At 41.6% G+C, this 10,595-nt stretch overlaps 1 pseudogene; it reads left to right on the top strand.

Annotated features, from left to right (window-relative positions):
* Positions 1–428: 428 nt before the first annotated feature.
* Positions 429–4,955, top strand: LOC112302979 (sorting nexin-24 pseudogene; annotated as a pseudogene).
* Positions 4,956–10,595: the final 5,640 nt, after the last annotated feature.

The following is a 10,595-nucleotide window of genomic DNA, read 5'->3' on the forward strand; positions in this document are numbered from 1 at the left end:
CTCTATTACAGACTGCAAGGTGACATACACTTTACCTCAAATTCTTTTTTCACATAATTGATTTGATGAATTTTCCAATAAAGCAAATCAAGAACCTAATCAGATGCTTTCATTTTGGCCAATTCGAATTCTAAATATATATATTAGCTGTGAAGATAAACTGTCTAATAATTAAGTTGGTACTGCTGAGATAATATCTCAGATACAAATCATATGATAATTGCATTAAAAATCTAACATTTATGTGGTGCTTTACAGTTTTTTTAATCATTTTTAATAACCACCAATATAAGCATTCAAAGTGTTATGAGGCTGACTTAATATGCATGCAAATAGTCAGTAGCAAAGGTCCTATGTCTAGTGCACGGTTGTCTACTTTTTCCAAACTCCTGGCTGTTGGGAAGGATGGGCCCCTGATTAGAGCCATTATGCCACAGAGTGGTGAGTGGCATACACTGTGGTTGGAGAAGCAAAAGACTTGGATCTGACTCTGACCCTAACCAGTTGAGTGACCTACAACAATTCCCACACATCTTCAGGATTTTCTCATCTATAAAGGGAGGAGTTAACACTGAATGACTATTGGATTCCTTCAACCCTGGATATTCCATATTTCATGACTACTTTGAACATGGCCATGGGCTGCCTCATGGCACCTCTGTGCTCTTGAAATGTTATGCTTGGTTACACAGGACCCACCCTGGACTCATTCCTTACTTTTGTTTTGTAGAATCCTTCTCTGTCACATGTGTAGTTGAGTTTCAAATAGATATGTGCATTTTCATTACTTCAATGGCAAATTTGATTTCTCCTGCTGAGTATAAACAGATATAAGTTCCTTTTTCAGTACAGAAATATAGAATAATTGCTGATAAATTGGAAGGAAATGGCAGTTTACCCCTCTGTTAAGTGGTAATGACTCAGGCTTGTTTTCTAGAAAGCTTAGTCTAAACAAAAACCATCCAGGCCATTGATTACCCTCAGAAAAGTTTAAGTTTTTCAGTCTGAAATGCTGAACAAGTTTTGGAGCATTTGGATTAAAAAAAAATCCAAGGAAAAATACGATTTCTTTTTTCTGCTCTCTGCCCTTGGGGGTCTTAGTACTGTTCCCAGCAGGCCAGTACATCCCCTGCAAGGATTTTCAAAAGCACTGTGGCTCCCTGGAATAGAAAGAGCAGATTGAGAGAGCATGGATTTGGGGAGCAGGACCCTAGGGGCAGAAGAGAGCAGGGATTCCTATGGAGAACAATCCCATGAGACCTGCTTCACACTAAGACATGGTATCAGACGTCATGGGGAAAGAGGTAGGAAAGAACCTCACTGCCTGTAATAAGCTTCTAACTTGTGGGCAGACCTGTGCAGATGACCACGGTACAGGCAGAATGAGAGAAGTGCTACAATAGAGACAGAAGTGCAGATGGGAAGTGAGTGACTGAAGCTGATGCCCAGAATTAAGGAGCCTTCATGGAGGCTGTGTTTTAGATTGGGACAGTGGAGGTGAATATTCCAGGTGAGGACAGAAGGTAAATGAAGACATAACATGTCTCTGTCTCCTACTCTGTGGGGCCATGAGCAAATTAATTAACCTTTAGAGCTCTGGTTGCCTCATCTGTAAAACTGGACTAGTAATTCTTATTTTATAAGGTTTGGGGAGGACTAAATGAGAGTGTTTTTTGTGAGCGTGTTCAGTTTAAAGTCAGTCTCCTTTCCCTACTCTCCAGATGTCCAACATCCTCCTATCTCCACCTTTTTCTCTGGTGGTTTCTCCTTCGGGACTTATTCCCCCTCCTTCATCCACAGAATTTAGACCTTGCTTTACTAGCTCAGGTCCTTCCTTGTTGAAGAATGGAAAGCACAGACTTGCTGCAGGGAACATCAGCTGTGTCTAGCCAAGAATCAGGTTGTAGTCAAAGGAATTCTAAGTAGAACATGAGATTGTCTACAGTGGGTATAGTAGGCTGGAATATTATTAGCCATTTTCAGTTCATTCATTCATTCATTCATTCATTCATTCCAGAAGATGAGGATCTTTGGTTTAGAAACATGTTTGGAGCTGAGGACTAAGTGGCAATGAAGATGACCATAGTTGCCAATCTCACCAAGCATTTCTGCTCACAGGGGAGCCATGTCTTGCACATATGATCATGATTGTGGTGTTTATTAAGAAAGAACTGGTGTGGGATGCTATGGAGATACACAAGAGATAGATTAGCGGGAACCTGATCTAGTCTGAGGAGCAGCATAATGGACAGGAAGGACAGGGTTTAGCCAGATGGAGGTGCAGGTAGACGTAAGGAAAGAGATTCCTGCCTCAGGCCATGGGAACAGTGTGTGCCTAAGCAGAGAAACTGAAAAAGGGCCAGTGTGGCAGTAGCCGAGCAAGGGGCAAAGTGGCATAAGATGAGGCTGAGGAGGTAGGTGGGGCCAAATCTCAGGCAACCTTGTAAATGTGTTAAGGACACTAGATTTATCCTGAAGACAGTTTTGAGGTATTTTAAGCAGGAGAGTGGCCAAATCAAATTTTTGATTTTCAATGCTCTGCATGGATTAATAAAGGGGAGAGAGCAAAAGAGAGGAGAAGGCTTTTGAAACTTCCTGAGCTGAGGATGGCGGGACTTGGTGGTGGCAGTGGAGATGGAGAGAGGGAGTGTATATGAGTTATCAGAAGGTGGAATTAGCAGATGTGACTTGGTTAGATGTGAGGTGTGAGGACCATAGATGGCTCAAAGAAAAGTACCCACCTAGATGGTTGATATGTTGAGTTACACCTGTTCTGAAAGGAGCAGTGAGAAATACCAAAGCTCTATACTCTGAGAAATGGTACAGACATAGAGAAAATGAAGTCAGTGTGAGGACCCTGTGAGGCAAATGTGTTGGGAGTTGCACGTCCAGGTTTACAGCTCTGAGAGACAGTGGCCAGAGCAAGAGATGTAGAATCCTAAGCAACAGAAGTCTGGGAAGAGTGTGAGCAATGAGGCATCTCCAGCCAGAGGGGAGCACACAGGAGGAGCAGGTTAGGATGATGGGGAAGCAGAAGCTGGAGGGAGGAGACAATAGAGTGTGGTTTCCTGGGCATGCAGGGAGCTGAGGCCCTGGCCCACCCACATGGAGATAAAACCAATGGGCCACATACTTGCTGCTCCTTTTGCCTCCTCTCACCTTGTTCTGTACTTTCTTCTTCGTCACCAATGTCCTATTCTGCTGCCAGCTCTTTTCTGACTTAGAGGAAAGTGGTCTGATAAAGTCTTTGGGGCAAAATTTTTAGGCCCCAATATGGTACAACTTGCAGGCATTTATGTCTTTTAAAACAAGAGCTTGGAAAAAGCAAGGCTTGACCTTGTGCCTGGTCACTTTGCTTTTGTAAGGGCTACTGACCCACTGAGAAAAGTCGGTACATGGGCGTGAAGGTGCAATATGATGTAAAAATTTAAAAATTAAGATCGGACATCATAATACTTTACTCAATACTTGAATAAATATCCCTAAACCCAGTTCAGACTAGAGGTACAGGAGGAGAGAAATGACCCAATATTTTAGATACAGACAATAAGCTGTGTCAGAGTGAGGAAAAAAGATTGGAGAGGCTGTGGGACCTGCACGTCCATTGTGAGCAATGAGGAAGCCCTGGTGCGTTCTGTGCAGAGCTGTGATGTGGAAGGTTCTGACAGTGATGGGCTCAGCAGGTTAGCACAGGGAGTGAGTGGAGCTGGGAGGTCACTGTTCCTCCCAGTGAACCTCCATGAGGAGAGCCCAGGCTGAAGGAGGCAGTGGTATTCAATACAACCACGTGGTGGGAGAGTGCATGTGAGAGGGACACAGGGCAGGAGAAACCAACACTATGGGTCCTGGCTGTGCAGGATGGCAGAGAGAGGACAGTAGGATGACATCAAGATCTTGAGTATGGACAACAGAAATAGAGAAGTCTGAAGGAGGAAATGGTTTGGGGAGGAAAATGATGATTTAGGCTCCAGACAGTGTAAGTCATCATATAAGGTAGGCTTAACTGAGTAGGTAAACATTTCCCAGATTTCCCCATATGAGTTAGTTCTGCTTTGTCTGCAGGTCCTGGGAATTTCTGCAGAATTGAACCAGTGGCCTTGTAGAGTTTAGATAGAGGGAGTTCATAGAAACAAAGTGAAAGAAGGGAAGTGACAGACTCATTGTGTCATAGCTTTCAGGGAGGAAACGGCGTCTTCTGAATTTCAATCAAAGATTTCCTCAAATGTAGGCCCGTAGGTCATGGTTTATACTTCAGACAAACTTCCGATGTTTACCAGAGGGGGAAAGTGTGGATTAATTAATAAGTGGTGTTTGGGAACTAGTAAACCATTTGGAAAAATAAGAATGAAAAGGTTACATTCTCTTCTTCATACCAAATTAAATTCCAAATAAATCAAAGGCTTGAACATATAAGAAATGAAATTATAAAATTACCAGAAGACAGTAAAGGCTGGCTGGCAGGCTGGTGTGGCCATGGAGGCTACCTCCTGTCCTTTCGCCACAAGGAGAGTGACCCGAAGAGGGGAAACATGGTGTTTAAGATAGAAGTGCCAATGAATGGAAAAAATATTTTGTTGAGAAAGTGTACAGCAAGTTTCATGTCTTGGACGAGAACCTTATGAAATGTCTTAAAACTCCAGAAATTTTGTCTAAACATGTTAGGGAGCTGGACCCAAAAGTCTTGAACAATGATGAAAAGGTTTGGAAACATATTTGCTGGCTGTCGTTTTAGAAAATGAAGAACTGCCCAAACCGTTTCTTGATTTCCTGAATGTGCGAGACTTGCCCTCTCTACCAAAGGCAGACAGTTGTGGACCTTTGGATGAGACAGAACCTGAAGAGTCAAGGAAACTTTTCCACCATATGGTGTCCCTGCCTCTCATCTGGGTTTTCCAAATGTGGTTATTGAAGGTCTTCTCTGTGGGAGTTTCTATCCTCATCTACAGCCCAGTTAGAAATCCTACCTGGCCAGAAGAAGCTGAAGTCCATTTCAAAGGTGTAGTCAAAGAAATCAGTATCTTTCAAAATAACCTAAACTCTATGACATAACAACCCTAACTAGTGGTAATATTCACAGTCCCATCTTCATTCATGGCAGAGACATTTCCATCAGAATGGTGCTTTTAAAAGTAAACACTGAGCTGGGGTGGTGCTGAGGTTAAGGCCAAGCGTTTGAGGGGTATTGTCAGTAGAATGTAGCTGCCAGTATGAAGGAGGCTGCAGAAGATCTTCATGAGCACCCCCTGTGACAAAACACAGTGACTCTCAGCTCCAGTCACACTATTTTCTAATTGAAAATCTTATTCCAAATCACACCAAGACTGATCAACTCTGCTAGTTTTCTTGTCCAGATTTCATGACACGCTAATCTTTTCATTATGAGGTTTTCTTGGCCAGTGATACATTCTTGTCACAGCAACACACTGCTTAATGTGAGGAAGGAACTCAGCTGGAGGTTAAATTGTGCTGGCAATATTAGGGAACTTTAAAAATCATGGTATTTTGATTTACGGCCAAGATAGAGGCGTAGGTAGACACACTGTGCCTCCTCGCACAATCAAAAGAAGGACAACAACAATTTAAAAACAAAAAAACAACTAGAACTGACAGAAAATCGAATAGTATGGAAGTCCAACAACCAAGGAGATAAAGAAGAAACATTCATCCAGACTGGTAGGAGGGGCGGAGACTGGCAGCCGGGATGGAGAGGACTCGTGGCAAGGTGGGGACTGGCAGACCCAGTAAGGTGGCAGATTGTGGAATGGGACAGGCCAGGCTGCAGCTAGCAGATCCTGTGGCCCCACAGTCGCACATAGATAAACCGGGAGGAACGGTGGGGGAGCAAAGCAGACTGTGCAACCCAGGGCTCCAGCTTGGGAAAATAAAACCTCAAACCTCTGATGGAAAACACACATGGGGGTTGAGGCGGCAGCAGGAGAAACTCCCAGCCTCACAGGAGAGTTCATTGGAGAGACCCACAGGGGCCTAGAGCGTGCACAAGTTCACCCACTCGGGAATCAGCACCAGAGGGGCCCAGTTTGATTGTGGGTAGTGAAGGGAGTGACTGAAATCCGGCAGAGAGTGGAGCAAGCGCCATTGCTCCCTCTCAGCCCCTCCCCCAAGTACAGCATCACAGCACAGTGACCAGGGTTACCCTGCCCTGGTGAACACCTAAGGCTCCGCCCCTTTACGTAACAGGTGTGCCAAGACAAAAAACATGGTGCAAAAGAAAGAACAGATCAAAGCTCTAGAAAAAATACAACTAAGTGATGAAGAGAGAGCCAACCTATCAGATGCACAGTTCAAAACACTGGTAATCAGGAAGCTCACAGAATTTGTTGAATTTGGTTACAAATTAGATGAAAAAATGAAGGCTATGCTAAGTGAAATAAAGGAAAATGCACAGGGAACCAATAGTAATGGGAAGGAAACTGGAACTCAAATCAATGGTGTGGGTCAAAAGGAAGAAAGAAACATCCAGCCAGAAAAAATGAAGAAACAAGAATTCCAAAAAATGAGGAGAGGCTTAGGAACCTCCAGGACATCTTTAAACATTCCAACATCTGAATTTTAGGGGTACCAGAAGGAGAAGAGAAAGAGCAAAAAATTAAAAACTTATTTGAACAAATAATGAAGGAGAACTTCCCCAATCTGGCAAAGGAAATACTTCCAGGAAGTCCAGGAAGCTCAGAGTGTCCCAATGAAGTCGGACCCAAGGAGGAACATACCAAGACACATCATAATTACATTATTCAAGATTAAAAATAAGGAGAGAATCTTAGAAGCAGCAAGAGAAAAGGACACAGTTACCTACAAAGGAGTTCCCATAAGACTGTCAGCTGATTTCTCAAAAGAGACCTTACAGACAAGAAGGGGCTGGAAAGAAGTATTCCAAGTCATGAAAGGCAAGGACCTACATCCAAGATTGCTCTATCCAGCAAAGCTATCATTTAGAACGGAAGGGCAGATAAAGTGCTTCTTAGATAAGGTCAAGTTAAAGGAGTTCATCTTCACCAAGCCCTTATCATATGAAATGTTAAAGGGATTTATCTAAGAAAAAGAAGATAAAAAAATATGAACAATAAAATGACAGCAAACTCACAGTTATTAACAACCACACCTAAAACAAAACCAAAAACCAACTAAGCAAACAACTAGAACAGGAACAGAACCACAGAAATGGAGATCACATGGAGGGTTATCAACAGGGGAGTGGGACGGGGAGAGAGAGGGGAAAGGTACAGAGAATAAGAAGCATAAATGGTAGGTAGAAAATAGACAGGGGGAGGTTAAGAATAGTGTAGGAAATGTAGAAGCCAAAGAACATATATGCATGGCCCATGGACATGAACTAAAGGGGAGGAATGTGGGTGGGAGGGGGTGTGCAAGGCAGAGGGGAGGGAAGGGGGGAAAATGGGACAACTGTAATAGCATAATCAATAAAATATATTAAAAAATAAAAATCATGGTATTTTAACTTACATTATAGTGGAATGGAGTTGTGTCATACCCAGAGGTTAGCTTCTAATGTCAGTACATAAAATAAGATGGGACATCATGCTTGTCCTTGAGAGCATCCACCACAGCCAGTTTGCCCTCCTAGTGTTGGAAGAAATGACTGTTTCTTTGGTAGAAGACCAATTGAAGTTGTTGGTGTTTGTTTAGGGGCTACTTTGTATATAAAACACAAACCTTTAAACACTAGAATCACAAATACTCCGGCAAGATGCTTTCTCTCGAAGAGTCAGTATGTGAACTGACAATGACTGAGGGAACACCACAGTGATAGCACTCATCTACGTGTCCCCAAGGGCATCCTTCCATTGAATAGGTGCAATGCATGGGATTTACTGTTACCTTCCTAATCGCTTCCTTTTCACCTCATATTTTGGATTAATAGAAGTTAAATGTGTCTGTGGTACTACTCCACTGTACATCTTATGAACATTAATATTTTGTACTCAGAATGATATAACCTATATGCAACCTGTATGTATGTGCTGTATTTGTGCATTTCATTGAAATCTAATTAACAGTAGCTATTTATAGTTATTAATTTTAATAATTTTCATGTGGGAGAACATTTAAATTCAAAACGAATAACTGAAACATTTGATTCAGATATAACTATACAAGTTTAAAGCTTGCTGTTGGAAACATCAAGAACTAAATAATCAAGTATCATCAATCAAAAATAACAGAGAGTAAAGTGTTAGAGATATTTTTTAAAGTACATTTTATTGATTATGCTATTGCAGTTGATCCATTCTTTTTTCCTTTTATATGCCTTTACCCAGTACCCCCATTCCCTACAGCATTCCCCCCACCTTAGTTCATATCCATCGGTCATGCATATAAGTTCTTTGGCTTCTCCATTTCCTAAACTATTCTTAACCCCCACCCCCCGTCTATTTTGTACCTACCATTTATATTTCTTATTTCCTGTATCTTTTCCCCTATTCTCTTCCTTCCATTCTTATCTTCCTCCTTCTAATGTCTTTTTCTGTAATTATGTTCCTGTTCTAGTTGTTTTCTTAGTTTGTTTTTGTTTTTTTAGGTTCAGTTGTTGATAGTTGTGTGTTTGTTGTCATTTTACTGTTCATAGTTTTGATCTTCTAATTTTTCTTACATAAGTCCTTTTACATTTCAAATAATAAGGGCTTGGTGATGATGAACTCCTTTAACTTGACCTTAGCTGGGAAACACTTTATCTGCCTTTCCATTCTAAATGATAGCTTTGCTGGATAGAGTAATTTTGGATGGAGGTCCTTGTTTTTCATGACTTTGAATATTTCTTTCCAGCCCCTTCTTGCCTGTAACGTGTGTTTTGAGAAATCAGCTGACAGTCTTATGGGAAGTCCTTTGTAGGTAACTATGTCCTTTTCTCTTGCTGCTTCTAAGATTCTCTCCTTCTGTTTCATCTTGGCTAATGTAATTATGATGTGCCTTGGTGTGTTCCTTCTTGGGTCCAGCTTCTTTTGGACTCTCTGAGCTTCCTAGACTTCCTGGAAATCTATTTCCTTTGCCAGATTGGAGAAGTTCTCCTTCATCATTTTTTCAAATAGTCTTCAATTTCTTGATTTTCCTCTTCTCCTTTTGGTACCCATATGATTAGGATGTTGGAATGTTTAAAGATGTCCTGGAGGTTCCTAAGCCTCCCCTCATTTTTTGGAATTCTTGTTTCTTCATTCTGTTCTGGTTGAATGTTTATTTCTTCCTTCTGGTCCACACCATTGATCTGAGTCCTGGTTTCCTTTCCTTCACTGTTGGTTCTCTGTATATATTTTTTTATTTCACTTTGTATAGCCTTCACTTTTCCTCTAATTTGCAACCATACTCAGCCATTTCCATGGGCATCCTGATTACCAGTGTTTTGAACTGTGCATCTGATAGGTTGTCTATCTCTTTGTCACTTAGTTTTTTTCTGGAGTTTTGATCTATTATTTCATTTGGGCCATATTTCTTTGTCTCAGTGCAACTGTTACATTGTAAAGGGAAGAACCTTAGGTACTTGCCAGGGTGGGGCAACTTACTTTGCTGTGTTGCGGTGCTGTCTGGATGAATGTTTCTTCTTTATAACTTTGGTTGTCAGACTTCCATATGATTTGATTTTCTGGCAGTTCTGGTTTTTTTTTTAAATTTTTATTGTTATTCAATTACAGTTGTATGCCTTTTCTCCCCATCCCTCCACCCCACCCCAGCTGAACCCACCTCCTTCCCCCACCTCCACCCTCCCCCTTGGTTTTGTCCATGTGTCCTTTATAGTAGTTCCTGTAATCCCCTCTTCCCACTGTCCCCCCCCCTCCGGCTATTGTTAGATTGTTCTTAACTTCAATGTCTCTGGTTATATTTTGATTGCTTTTTTCTTTTGTTGACTATGTTCCAGTTAAAGGTGAGATCATATGGTATTTGTCCCTCACCGTCTGGCTTATTTCACTTAGCATAATGCTCTCCAGTTTCATCCATGCTGTTGCAAAGGGTATAAGCTCCTTCTTTCTCTCTGCTGCATAGAATTCCATTGTGTAAATTGTTTTTTGTTTTTAAATTGGTTGTTTCCTTCTTTTGGTTGTGTGAGGAGGTGAAGCATATCTATCTATGTCTCCATCTTGGCTGGAACTCTGAGAGCCAGGCAGATAAGTGGACAGAGTCTGGAATGTTCAGCCACACCCAGTCACTGGCAGATGGGAGTTGGTTCCCCTGGTTTTCAAGCCTTTGAACTACATCAGCTTTCCTGTGTCTCCAGCTTCCAAATGCCAGACCATGGGGCTTCTTGATAATTACATGAGCCAATACTGTCTGTTGGGAAATGCAGGCAGCTGCAGTATGAAAGGCATCCTTGAGGAAGAAGAGGGAGGAAAGCCGGAGAGCCAGAAAGAGCCAGCTCTGGAGGGCAGAGAGCCCCTGTTGGAGATATTTTTAATGTTTTTGTTACTAGCTATTTTGAATTAAATCAAAACAAAGAACAAGAAAATAAAATAAAATGAAGGCAAATATTTATATAATACTTGGGATAAAATTCCTTAGGGATGAATTTTTAAAAATAAAATTTATGGTACTTTATTGCCAAATTGTCCTCCAGGAAGGTTGTCTCCCTG

Source organism: Desmodus rotundus, chromosome 5 (genome assembly GCF_022682495.2).
Source record: "Desmodus rotundus isolate HL8 chromosome 5, HLdesRot8A.1, whole genome shotgun sequence".
NCBI classification, from domain to species: Eukaryota; Metazoa; Chordata; class Mammalia; order Chiroptera; family Phyllostomidae; genus Desmodus; species Desmodus rotundus.